Raw genomic sequence first — 13,391 nt, forward strand, 5'->3', positions numbered from 1 at the left:
CTTGATTTCTTTTATAGTTTAGATAGAATGATGCCCTTATTGTCTGTCCACTTATCTTGCCCTGGGAATACCATGCACTGTTAAGCATGTTCATAGCTCTTGGTGGCTCAGGGTCTTATCATTGCCACTTCTACAGTGCGGTTCATTATCATAATTGCACCCACCTGGCTTCTGAAGCTTCAATGCCACCACCTGGCTTCCATTATTACCACGGCTTTCTGGGAGCCCAGTTCTGTAAAGCTTCTGCTATCCTCAGTGCTGAACTCCGGAGAAGAACATCACTGAACTCCACAACAGCTCTGGCTGGCATCCTCTCACTAGTACATTCCTTACGGGTCTGGCAAACTGCTTCCTTGGCTTTCCCAAAGAATATAGCCAGTTGGTGAACTTTTTGGCCTTACATAGTATATCTTGCCACTGCAGCCTGCCTGCTGCTATGAGCCTCTTGATCTCCCTCGCTCAACTTTGTACCATGGAGTTGTGGAATTTCAAATAAAGTGAGTGTGAACCATCATTTTCCCAAAGTTTTCAAAGCCAGCCTAGCAATGCATTAGTATCATCTTCAGTGGATCCTACCAGTGTTAAATCCTGTGTTAAAGAAGAGGGCTGCCATATTGATAAACTCTTTATTGTATTGAATATTGTCTATGATATTCAATTCCCCTTAATTCAGCACATTCAGAATTCAGTTCCTTAATTTCTCCCCAGAGACTCTGGTATATGTGAGCTGTATCCTGTGTCTCATTTGATCTAAGTCCTTTTTCTCCCCTCACAGGCCCGATGCTCATGCAACTCAACTGTGTTGTCACTTGACCCTACTTACTGGTCTGGCTGACAGGTGACAGGGGAGCTACATCCAGAGGTGAGCATGTGTTTTTTTTTTTTTTGTAAGATCTCAGCTCATCTTCAAGGTGGCGGGTACTAGTCTTGAAAAAAAAAAGAGTGGGCCTAATTCTGCAGGTTTGGAGTCCTGTTTTCTAGCAGAGAATAGGTAGCTTTTGAAGAGTATTCAAAAGCTGAGATATCTTTGTCTGAGATATGGGGCCTGGACCCAAGGCAGAACAAGACATTGTGTGATGCTTCATATGATAAGTCGCTCCTTAATTCTTTGGTCATCTCTGGGAAGAGCATGAAGCTGAATTTTTGACCTTTTGAAGCAGCAGCAGGGAAAGTTGTTGCTTGTATTACCTTTCGCTTTCTGTGTTTCACATCCCTTTTCATTGTTCTTGTGATATCATTTCCCGTCACATGCCAAAAACATCCTCAGTACTTCTGTGTCCATCTGTTTCTGTGGAACCCCAGAGCAGTCATAAAACATATTTTAAAATAGTTGTTTCTTAGGCTCCAGCGTGTTTGGAAATCTGCTTCCTAAATATAGTTACTCACAAAAGTTCCTCCTTTAGTTACAGATATTTTATTAGATTTGTGTTTGAGGAGTGGGTGAAAAGAAGGGGAGTGGTGGCAGGAAAGAAGGAAAGAGTATGGTTGGGTTGTGCCCAGGATCCATGAATCCTAAATGGACTGCATCCAAAAATGAATTACTTCAGGGGCTTCTGCAGCTGCTTGTAAATACATGTAGTTAAAGAAGTAGCATGATGTGGTAAAAAAAGGATTTGGAATCAGAATGCCTTTACTGAAGTCCTAGCTTCTCTATGGAAAGTGGGATGACTGTAGTCAAGTCATTTGACTTCTTTCTGTTGTGGTTTCCACATTTGAAAAAATGAGAATAATAATACTACCTGCCCTGCCAATTTCAAAAAGAGCTGTTTGAAATATTAATTAAGATTCTGGACATGCCTTTCCATCTGGTGGCATCCATCAGGTAAGCCAAGATGGGTGCATACAAGTACATCCAGGAGCTATGGAGAAAGAAGCAGTCTGATGTCATGCACTTTCTTCTGAGGGTCCGCTGCTGGTAGTACCACCAGCTCTCTGCTTTCCACAGGGCTCCCTGCCCCACCTGGCCTGATAAAGCATGCCGACTGGGCTACAAGGCCAAGCAAGATTAAGTTATATATAGGATTCACGTTCACCATAGTGGCTGAAAACGTCCAGTTCCTAAGAGTGTAACTTATGGTAATTCTGTCCATCATGATGTTAACAAGCTAAAGTTTGCTTGAAGCCTTCAGTCCTTTATAGAGGGGCGAGCTGGACACCACTTTGGGGCTCTAAGAATCCTCAATTCTTACTGAGCTGGTGAAGATTCCACATACAAATTTTTTGAGGTTATCCTCATCCATCCATTCCATAAAGCTATCAGAAGAAATCCTGACACCCAATGTATCCCAAACCAGTCCACAAGCACAGGGAGATGCGTGGGCTGACATCTGCAGGCTGAAAGAGCCGGGGCCTTGGAAAGGGCCGTAAGCTCCACCACACTATTGGTGGTTCTCGCTGGGCAGCTTGGAGAAGGCCCAATAGTCTCTAGCTCCGCCGTTTCTGCGAATACAAGTAAAGTTTGTACAATTCATAGCTAATAAATCATTTAGAAGAGTGAAAACAAAAGAGAAAAGATTCTGGACATGAAACACTTTGTAAATCTTAAGGGACCATTTAGGTTGGTGATGATCTTCCTGTTGCAATTAGCATTGAATAGTTATAAACTAAAGGCAAGCTATTCCTAAAGGGTGAATTTGCCACTTGAGGTGATGGTTTCTTTCCTGTAAAATTTCTTGCATTTTATTTTTTAATGTTTCAAACTAAATAAATATTGTCAAATGAAACCTGGAAATATCTTATATTTTAAATTAATAACCATTTCTAGTTTCATACCACAAATATTGAAAAAAAAGTGTTTATATCCTCAGGAAAAAAAAATCTACAGATTATAACCACAGAGAAGGCAAACTGGTTTTTCCTATGCTCCTCAGCATGTGCTACCCAGAGGCATAGCTGTATAAATTTGTAGACATATCTGAGGATCCAAAGTAAACTTCTAAATATACAGAACTCCATGCAAGAAAATGATCCTTTATTTTAAAGTAAAAGTTGTGTTTAAAAATAGAAGTGTCTTTTAATAAGTTCTGTGCTGAGATAAACAGGTCTGCCCTCTGTCCACCTCTCCCCACTATAATTATATTCATTCCCCCTCAAATCACATGAGATTTCTTTCTTGCTTAACATTACTTCTTTCTGCCTCATCCTGGCTTATTCTCACTTCCTCTGGGTCTGTTGCTCCCAGGTGACATGTAGAGCTTTCAGGTAATAAGCAATATTTAACTATCCTTTCTTAAGGAAGATTCTGGATATTCCTTGTTTCCCTTTCCTCACTTTCAATATCTCCTGTATCTCCTGTTTCTTTCTTTCCAAAAAATGTATTATTATTATATAATATACATAATGTAATGAGACCCAATAATACAAAGAGTTATCAGGGATAACTAAATATTTTGCCGGTTTAAAATTACTCTTTAATAGTAGAAAGAAATCTTTGAAAGATAAATTATCCTACTAAAGAAACAGCACGTTGAAATGATTCTCTTGGATATATAACAAGCTTGCAATGAAAAACAATTAAGCTCATAAAAATATAATCCCTTGGCTTGCCCAGCATCTTACCTGTCCTGCCAAAGAAAAGAAAATGTGCTTATCAAATCAAAGTATTCCAGTTGGTTATTCTTCTTAATTAAATCACTGGCATAACTGCCAAATCCATTCTCTTGGGTGGCATGCCACACACTCCTAATAGAACCAAAACACTAGGCATGTTAACAAAGGTGAAACCAAGACAGAGCAGGGAACTGGACAAGTCCAGTGTTCCCCTAAGCCCGGGGGAAACAGGGCCCCTGCTGAGATCGCCCACATTTCAGCCCTATGATCCTCTGTGGGGGATACGAGACTTTCAGAGAGGCATGTGTTTTCTTTTTGTTTGTTTGCTTGCTTTTTTGAGGCACAGTTTCGCTCTTATCACCCAGGCTGGAGTGCAATGGCTTAATCCTGGCTTACTGCAACCTCCACCTCCCAGGTTCAAACGATTCTCTCGCCTCAGTCTCCCAAGTAGCTGGGATTACAGGCGCCTGCCACCATGCCTGACTATGTTTTGTATTTTTAGTAGAGACAGGGTTTCACTATATTGACCAGGCTGGTCTCGAACTCCTGGCCTCAGCCTCCCGAACTGCTGGGATTACAGGCATGAGCCACCACATCTGGCCGCATGTGTGTTTTGGAAACAAAACATACTCAATATGATAAAAGTGTATATAGTTGGAAAGCCAAATAAAAGTGCTTATTTTGAAATTCCAAATCATTTATTTTCATTTTTTTTTTCCGAAGGAGGGCATGGATTTTGAAACATTGAGAAATGCTATGCAGATTGTTTTTTCCTTTCTGCTTCTTATGAGAACTTGCCTGATATTCCTGGCAGAGCTAAGGTCTGTATTGATGGTGTCAAAACCCATCAGAAAGTTAAAATCACATATGCTACCAGCTTCACAGCGTGCAAGGGAGAGAAACCCAGACTCCATAGGATCCATGACCCAAGGTACAGAAGCTCATGGCATTTGCCTCCACCCTTCTCATCCTCAGTCTGCCTGTTTATGGAAACCGTAACCTCAATGCCCATGGTGGCACATGAAGCTCAAGTCATGTGCCTAGAGAGGGAGCAGAGGGAGCTCTGGATAAGTCTGGATACGAAGAGAGTTGCCATCGCAGGACAGAGTGATTTTCCACACCAATTTCCTGAGAAAGAAGAAGGAGAGAGAGGGATGAAGGGGAGGGGAAACTTGGCCACATTTATCACTATGGGCTTATTTAAGCCTTTTGCTAAGTAAACATAGAAAAATACAGTGAAACCAGACTTCATTACTATATCCAGAAAGTATTTTACATGATTAACTGCTTTTTAGTCTCCAAATCCCGGAAGGCAGCTCTGCAGAATGCACTAATAGTTCTCAGAAAACCCATAAGAAAGTTAAAAGTATATAGTTAGTGGTGTCAGGAAATATTAATACATACGTGTTGTAATGGTTTTTATTTTTTTTAATTATTTATTTATTTATTTATTTGAGACAGAGTCTTGCTCTGTTGCCCAGGCTGGAAGGCAGTGGCACAATCTTGGCTCACCACAACCTCCACCTCCCGGGTTTAAGCGATTATCCTGCTTCAGCTTCCCTAGTAGCTGGGACTACAGGCACGCACCACCACACCTGGCTAATTTTATTTTTAGTAGAGATGGGGCTTTGCCATGTTGGCCAGGCTGGTCTGGAACTCCTGACCTCAGGTGTTCCACCAGCCTTGGCCTTTCAAAGTGCTGGGATTACAGGTGTGAGCCACTGCACCTGGCCAAATATTCTTTATTTTAAATATTTGTGGGTACATCATGTTGTAATGTTGGTCATTCCATACAGAGGAATAAAGATGGAAGTCTTTACCATCTTTATCAGAGTGATCATTTGGCAATTGACAAAAAGGATAAAGAATTGGCCAGTTTCTATACCTGAGATTTACTGAATATTTGAAGTTATTATTGGAATCAGTGGTGATTTCAGAGAAGTGAAGGCTAAAGATTTTGTGGTCTCTGCATTCTCTACTCAAAAACAGACAGAGCACTTGCTTTATGTAGACTTGTCTTTCAAAGACCCTGAGGATTCCCCAGCTTGAGAAAGTACAGATTTGAGGGCGGAAGTCTCCCTAGTTGAGGCCACATTCATCCCATCTATGCACATACTAGCCTAGACTCTGATTTCAGAAACAAAGTTTCTAGGTTCCACAATCCCACCATTAACCAGCAGATGCTGAAATTACACAATTACTGTATTAGGAATGCCTTTGCTTGGCTTAACATTTTACTATAAAATGCAAATATACTTAAGAGGGATAATAGAATACATTTCAGCCAGTGTTTGTATTTTCATGGAAAGAAGTTTATGACAACTCAGGAGCCAGTTCTGATAAGCACAAAGAGAGAGGATGAGGGCACCGAGCATCTGAAATGACTGTGACAAAAGAGGGCACACACAGAGGGCCCTGTGGACTATGGAATCATTTCGCTCATTTATTCCCCAGCCTTACTTTATTGCACTTTAGCCCTGGCAGTATTCTCCTTTTGGGATAGCATAAGTTATCTGGATAAAAGAAAGAGGCAGAAACTTGTAAAACAAAACAAAACAAAAGGTAAACCAACACTCGCCATGTGATGAGGCAAGTGGAACCAGCTGGAACATCCCTTGGCTAAAGAAAATCCACAACAGGAAGGGCATGGTGGCTGATGCCTGTAATCCCAACACACTGGGAGGCCAAGACGGGAGGATCACCTGAGGCCGGGAATTCCAGTCATTTCAGATGCTCAGTGTCCTCATCCTCTCTCCTTGCGCTTATCAGAACTAGCTCCTGACTTGTCATAGACTTCTCTCCATTAAAATACAAATACTGGATGAAATATATTCTATTTTCCCTCTTAAGATTATTTGCATTTTATAGTAAAGGTTAAGCCAAGCAAAGGCATTCCTAATATAGTAATTATGTAATTATGTAAAACATGGCGAGACTTCATCTCTATTTCTAAAAAGATAGAGAGGAATAGAAAATCAAATACCGCATGTTCTCACTTATAAGTGGGAGCTAAATGCTGAGAACACATGGACACATAGAGGAGAACAACAAACATGGGGACCCTTCAGAGGGTGGAGGGTGGGAGGAGAGAGAGACTCGGGACAAATAACTAATGGGTTCTAGAATTCATACCTGGGTGATGAAATAATCCGTACACCAAACCCCCATGACACAGTTTACCTATGTAACAAACCCCCACTTGTACCCCTGAACTTAAAATGAAAATTAAAAGAAATAAAAAATGAAATTAAAAAACAGAGAGAAGGGGACCGAGGAGAAAACCTACAGTAAGTGGCTAGGCACCCCTGGAGAAAGGTGACACAGAAAGCACCTAAGAACACACACAACCTTTGTATGAAATGATGTTACCTATTGCCAAGGTATTCAGGTAGCCCTGGTTTCTGCCACGTCCCAGTATTCTCTCTGCCCCTTCCCTCCTAAGCCTGTCTTGTCCACACCCTTCCACCACACAGTGTACTCCACCCCAGTGACCCTTGAGTTCCTGGGCCATCCTCCTGGGGCACTGCTTTCAGAAAACTATGCTCTTATTTAGTATCGGCACGGGGGTTACCCCGAAGACCTAACCAGGACTAACAGGTCAGAAATAGCCTGAATCTCACCAGGCCCTTCACATTCTTGTGGTTCTTCAATTTTCCCACCCCATGTCTACCACCACCATCAAGGCTCCTATGCCCGTTTCTTATGCGTGTCTGTTCATGACTCAGACAGACAGAAATTGGGAGCCTACTGTACGGCCAGCCCTGGGAATGCAGGCGGGACCAAAAAAGACACAAACCCTTGTCTTCCTGGTATTATAGTTTAGTGGGGGATACAAGCAATAAGTAAGATAAATAAAATGTAGTAAGCAGTAAGCTGTATGGAGAAACAGGGAGGGGTAGAAGATATGTTGGGGGAGGTGATTGCAATTTTTAATCAGGATGGTTAGGGGAAGTCTCACAGAGAAGGTGACATTCCAGTAAAGACCTGAAGGAGGTGAGGAAGGATATCTGGGGGAGAGCGTTACAGGAAAAGGGACCAGCAAGTGCACAGCTGAGGCCAGAACCTGCCTGGCCTGTCTGAAAAATGCCCAGAAGGCATATATGGTTGGAGCACAGTTAGTGGGGAGGAGATGAGAGCAGATGAGGTGGAAGAGGTAAAGCAGCTAGGCCAAGGAGGCCATTGTGAGTGAGGTGGGTGACAATTGTCACCATCTTCTCCCTATTATTGCAAAACCCACAGGTGCTGAAACACCACCGCAGGATGCTCCTCTGGTGAGCCGGGAGGACCGTATAGCCTTGCCTCCAGAAAGCAGTCAAAGGATCCACAACAGATACCCAGATGTTCTACCCTGTTTGGAGCCTCTGTCAGTTTCAGGCGCGATCCTTGTATGTTTCTTGATCTCCTAAATGGCAGTTACATGATAGGTTTGTGTCAGGAATTGGGTTTGCTCTCAGCTGCTACCGAGATATACGTTTTTGGGGTTTTGTTTGCTCTTGACTTTTCAGCCAATTAATTCAAGAGCAGAAGAAGTATATGGAAAAAATTTACAATGAGAGATAAAGGCACTTTTGGCCAGGCACAGTGACTCACACCTGTAATCCCAGCATTTTGGGAGGCCAAGGCTGGTGGATCACTTGAGGCCAGGAGTTCGAGACCAGCCTGGCCAACATGGTGAAACCCCATCTCTCTGCGATATACAACAATTAGCCGGGCATAATGGTGCATGCCTGTAATCCCAGCTACTCGGGAGGCTGAGGAAGGATAATCGCTTGAACTCGGGAGGCAGAGGTTGCAGTGAGCTGAGATCGCGCCACTGCACTCCAACCTGGGTAACAGAGTGAGACTCTGTCTCAAAAAAAAAGAGAGAGAGAGTGAGAAAGATAGGCATTTTTGCCTATCAGAGATATACCACTAAGAATATCAAGATAAGATAATGACCTGTGGAAGAGGAGATTATGAATTTACGAATTCAAAGGGAATACAATTCACCTGCATCTGTCACAGGGCATCCCTGGTGACTAGATCAGCTATATTTGTCTCCGTACTGAAAAAATGTGTGCCTCTCGATGCAATAGTTATACTTAGATAGTTAAGACTTGCTACCTTTCAAACTATTTTAATCTATTTTGTACTTCATAGTATCCAAATGTCATTATACTATTTTAATGAAGAGAAGATTTTTAACAATAGGTAAAAATCACACAGATTGAATTCAAGAGCAGAAAACATTCAGCAGAAACTGAAAATCAATGATTCTAACCCCCCTACCCTTTTCATAATGACAATGAATTTCATACAATTTCTCTGTATTAAAAGCTACTACTTAGAACACTTATTCTGTGCTGGATACTATAGTAGGCATGTATTAACTCTTTACATGTATTAACCCACTACAAAATTTCTAAAATACTCTATTTTTACACCATTTTATAGATTTTAAAAAAATTGATGCTTAAAATGTTTAAGAAATTTTCCCAGGGCTCCCAAGCACTGCCCAGTGTTGCTGCGTGCAGCTGCCAAAGGCACATCCTCTCACCTACTTTGCAGAGGGAGGCATGGAAAACACCACCAAAATATACTCAAATCTTAAGAAGCAATGAGCAGATGGATATCATTAGATCTGCCTGTCCTTTTTAATCTGGATTATTCCCTGATGGATTTCTCTGATGAATGAGGGATGTGCTCTCTTTAAAGAGCCAGATGTAGGTTAGTCAAGCTGTAGGGAATCTTGGCTTGTTCAGATTTTCCAGGCCTATCCATTGACCTGACAATCTTGTAAAAATAGATACAGACACATGATTTCACTTTTTCCATATCTGAGTCCAGTTTCAACCAAGGAGTTCAAATTTTTGTGCTTAGGAGAACATCATACAAATAAGCCAAATGAACGGTGATATTCCCAGTTTGCACTGTTGGTCCTACTCAAGTTTGTGCAGCACTGCTCCTCTGAGATTTTGTTTTCTCTCCCTTATCTCAGAATGAGATACACAGAACAATCTCCATAGTAATGAAGTAAGTAGAATATACACTGAGGGTCTTGGTCACTTCTTTCCTCAACCAGAGCAGAGAGAACAGAAATGACCCCAGGGCTCCAGAAAAGCTCCGCACCGGGGACACTAATCAGTCCAAAGCACATTGTTTACTTTCCTTGTGTTCTGGTCACTGAGGAGTATGAGACACCAGCTTTGCAAAATTGTGACTGAGACAGTGAAAGAGATCTAACCTAACTGACTCCCTCTTGGTTGTAGCCTTTCAGCTGTCTTTGTTCCTTCCTGGGCATAGGCTGAGCTAACTTTGGGAGGAAATTAGTTTATAGTTTAAAACAAAGACAATAATAGCCCTTTCCCAAAACAAACTTCCTTCTTGCCTGGGGACTAGACTGCCTTTGTAGGACAGTCTACAAGATTAGGAAATTATGGTTTAGGAGTCATGCAGCTGGAGCCCCCAATTTTGAACCTCCCTAACTAAACTCCTCCTAAAATCAGTGCTTGAGATATTTTGCAGCCCCTGCACTTGGTGGATCAGCTGGCACCACCAGGTTGATAAACTTGCTCATCTGATCTTATGGCACCAACCCAAGAACTGACTTAGGCCAAGAGGACAGCTTCCCCTTTCCATGATTTCATCTGCTACCTAACCTGTCAGCTCTTCTGGCTCACCAGCTTCCCCTAACCCACTATCTTGTCCTTAACAACTCTGATCCCCGAATGCTTGAGGTTGACTTGAGTAATATTAAAACTCCAGTCTCCCACAGAGCCAGCTCCATGTGAATTACTCTTTCTCTATTGCAATTCCCCTGTCTTGATAAATTGGCTCTGTCTAGGCAGCAAGCAAGGTGAACCCACTGGGCAGTTATACACACACAGGCGCCAAGTATCTCAAAATCCACACTCCCTATGGTTTTGGCCACAAGATCCTTCACCTACTTTCCCCCCACCATTTCCATGCACTCTTCTTTCATTGCTGTCTACTTAAATCCATAGCATTTACAAAAAAGTGGCTCTCTCTTTACAAGTGTGTGGCATTCAAGAAAAGTTCTCTATTACTTGTTTGTGATTTTTATAAATCAAATAAATGCTTTTCCCTTAGTGTACATTGCTATTTCAGAAATGCCTGCCATGTGAAGGGGACAATTTATACATTTGTATAAGTAGATATGTGTAATATACATTTATTTTCTTTACAAGATGTATTAAAAGTCAATGCTTCAATATTTTTGAAACCTCATATTGATGAAGAATATAATTTCTGCCAAAATCATTTTCTAATACTGAATTCAAGTTAGTGAAAACCTCTAGTGAAACAATGTGGTGATGAAATTTGAAGACCTCAAAAAACATTGTTTTTATTTCTAAATATTTTCAGAGCAGCATTCCTCTTATAATAAAGCATTCACTTTTAAAACAAATCTCTATTCATTTAACAAATATTTATTGAGTGGTTGGTGTGTGGCTTGGGCACCTACTGCCTGCCAGGCAGGATGCTAGGTGATAGAAGTACAATGACAAAATGAGCAACAACAAAGGCAACCCCTGCCCTCAAGGAGTTTAGAGTCTAATGAATGCTGTCACGTGGTAGATCAGAATCAAATAACCACACTGACAAATCCAATTATAAGCTAATAAAGATTACAAAAAATGTCCAATGCTCACCAATAATTCAAACTATTTAAATGTAAATAATTTGCATCAATAAACTATACTAGGATGCACATAAATTGATGGTAAGTGTCCAACTGGTTATTCAACAATTCCATTTAGATGTCTAATCAGTATCCAAATTTCAGTCAGTATGTCCAGCCAAGCTCCTTTTCGCCTATCCTTTTTATTTTTATTTTATTTTTTTAGAGACAAAGTCTCACTCTATCACGCAGGCTGGAGTGTAGTGGTACGATCATAGCTCACTACAGCCTCACTCCTGGGCTCAAGGAATCTTCCCCCCTCAGCCTCCTGAGTATCTGGGACTATAGCCCCAAGTCCCAGCTACTCAGCCAAACTAATTTTGTGCTTTTTGTAGAGATGGGGTCTTTCTATGTTGCCCAGGCTGATCTCAAACTCCTGGACTCAAGGAATCCTCCCTCCTCGGCCTCCCAAAGTGTTAGGATTACAGGTGTAAGCCACCACACCCGGCCTTGTCTTGTCCTTTTCTGTTTTAGTTGTCAATTTTATCCTTTCGGTTGGTTAGGATAAACTTCAGTATCATCTTCACTTCTCCTTCTCCTTCTCCTTCAATCCTTATATCCAACCCTTCAGCAAGTCTGTGGCTCTCTTTTCAAAATACATACAGAATCTGACCACCTCTCACTCCAACTACTGATACCACTGAAGTCTGGATTGTCAGAACATTAAATGGTATTACATCTTGCCTGGATTTTTGCAATAACCTCCTAAATGGCTTGCTTTCTTTTACATTTTCCCTCTTAACAGTCTATCGTCAATGTAGCTGATGCAGTGAGCCTGCTACAAGCTGTCAGAGTGTGTCACTCCTCTGTTCAAGATGTTCCCACCTCCCTCCCTTCTGCCTCCCATTAAATTCAGAGTACAGTGGCCTGCGTGTCCCAAACAAGGCCTTATTTACATTCTGACTTTACCTCCTGCTCCTCTGTCTCTCACTCCCTCTACACTACCATTCTGGCCTCCTTGTTGGTCCTGGGACTTGCCAAGTACATTCCTGCTTCAGAGCTTTTGTTCCCGCTGTTCTGCTTGCCTGGAAGAGCCAGGCATATGCTTGGCTCACTCACTCCTCTCCTAAATGACCCCTTTTCGATGATGTTTGCCCTACGTTTAGTAGGATGACCTCTTTCCACCCTCACTGCTCAGCTTCCTGATTCCTCTTAATTTGCTCTCCTTTTCCTTTTTCCCCTGGCACATGGCACCTGTTATCATGTATGTAATTTTATATAAAATTATATTGTTTCCTTGTCTCTCTCTCCCACTAGAATCTAAGCTTCATAAGGGTGGGAAACCTTGTCTTCATTCACCGATGTATCCTTGGCACTTAGAACAGTTCTCAGCATATATCCTGTGCTCAAGAAATATTTTTAAATTAGATAAATGAAAGTTGGCAGGCGGGGTAGTGGAGTGGAGGAATGCAGGCTTTGAGTAGGCAAACCTGAGTTCGAATGCTTACTTGGTACTCTCGAGTTGGGTGAGCTTAAGTGAGTTACTACATAATCTGAAGCCTCAGTTTCCCCAATGTAAAAATGTGAACAGTAGTGTCGTGAGAATTACACGTGAAGCACCTGGTGTGGCGCAGGCTCTACAGGTGTAGTTATTATCTGTATTACAATATTTTATGTGAAATAGTTTTAAAAATACTACATTTTTCAAACAATATTATAGAAATCATAAATACAGTTTTAATATTTTAAAATTATTGCTCACTTTGGCACCCCAGGTGCTACTCAAAATGTTAAAGATCATTCAAAGAATCAGTTCTTCTGGATTCTTCTGTAGGAAATTCAGCAGTTCAGTTACTTACTAGAATAGAAAGCACCCACAGTTGAAACACACAATTCTCTAATAGCAAGGGCTCTTACATCATGAACACCTAAAGACAACAAAATGGTCTCATTAATAGTAGTCAAAATTAGAAGAATAAGAAAGACAGGCCTATTTCTTGGGGTAAATAGTATAATATTGGCAGATGATAGAGTGAAAACAGCAAAACATTCCATTTTGCTTTTTAGTTTTCTTTCAAGAAGAATGGACTTTAGATGAAGAGTGACAGAACAAACATAAGTGAGAGGATATAGAAGCATTTGATGTTTGAGATTGTGGAGAGAAAGGGATGCTTCTCTGAACCACATGACTCCTACAAATTAAAGTGGTGGATACCCAGGG

The 13,391-nt window shown here is 41.4% G+C and overlaps 1 pseudogene; it reads left to right on the top strand.

The window, feature by feature from the left end:
• Positions 1-1,832: 1,832 nt before the first annotated feature.
• Positions 1,833-3,961, top strand: LOC105526225 (annotated as a pseudogene).
• Positions 3,962-13,391: the final 9,430 nt, after the last annotated feature.

Source organism: Colobus angolensis, unplaced genomic scaffold (assembly GCF_000951035.1).
Source record: "Colobus angolensis palliatus isolate OR3802 unplaced genomic scaffold, Cang.pa_1.0 Scaffold58, whole genome shotgun sequence".
NCBI classification, from domain to species: domain Eukaryota; kingdom Metazoa; phylum Chordata; class Mammalia; order Primates; family Cercopithecidae; genus Colobus; species Colobus angolensis.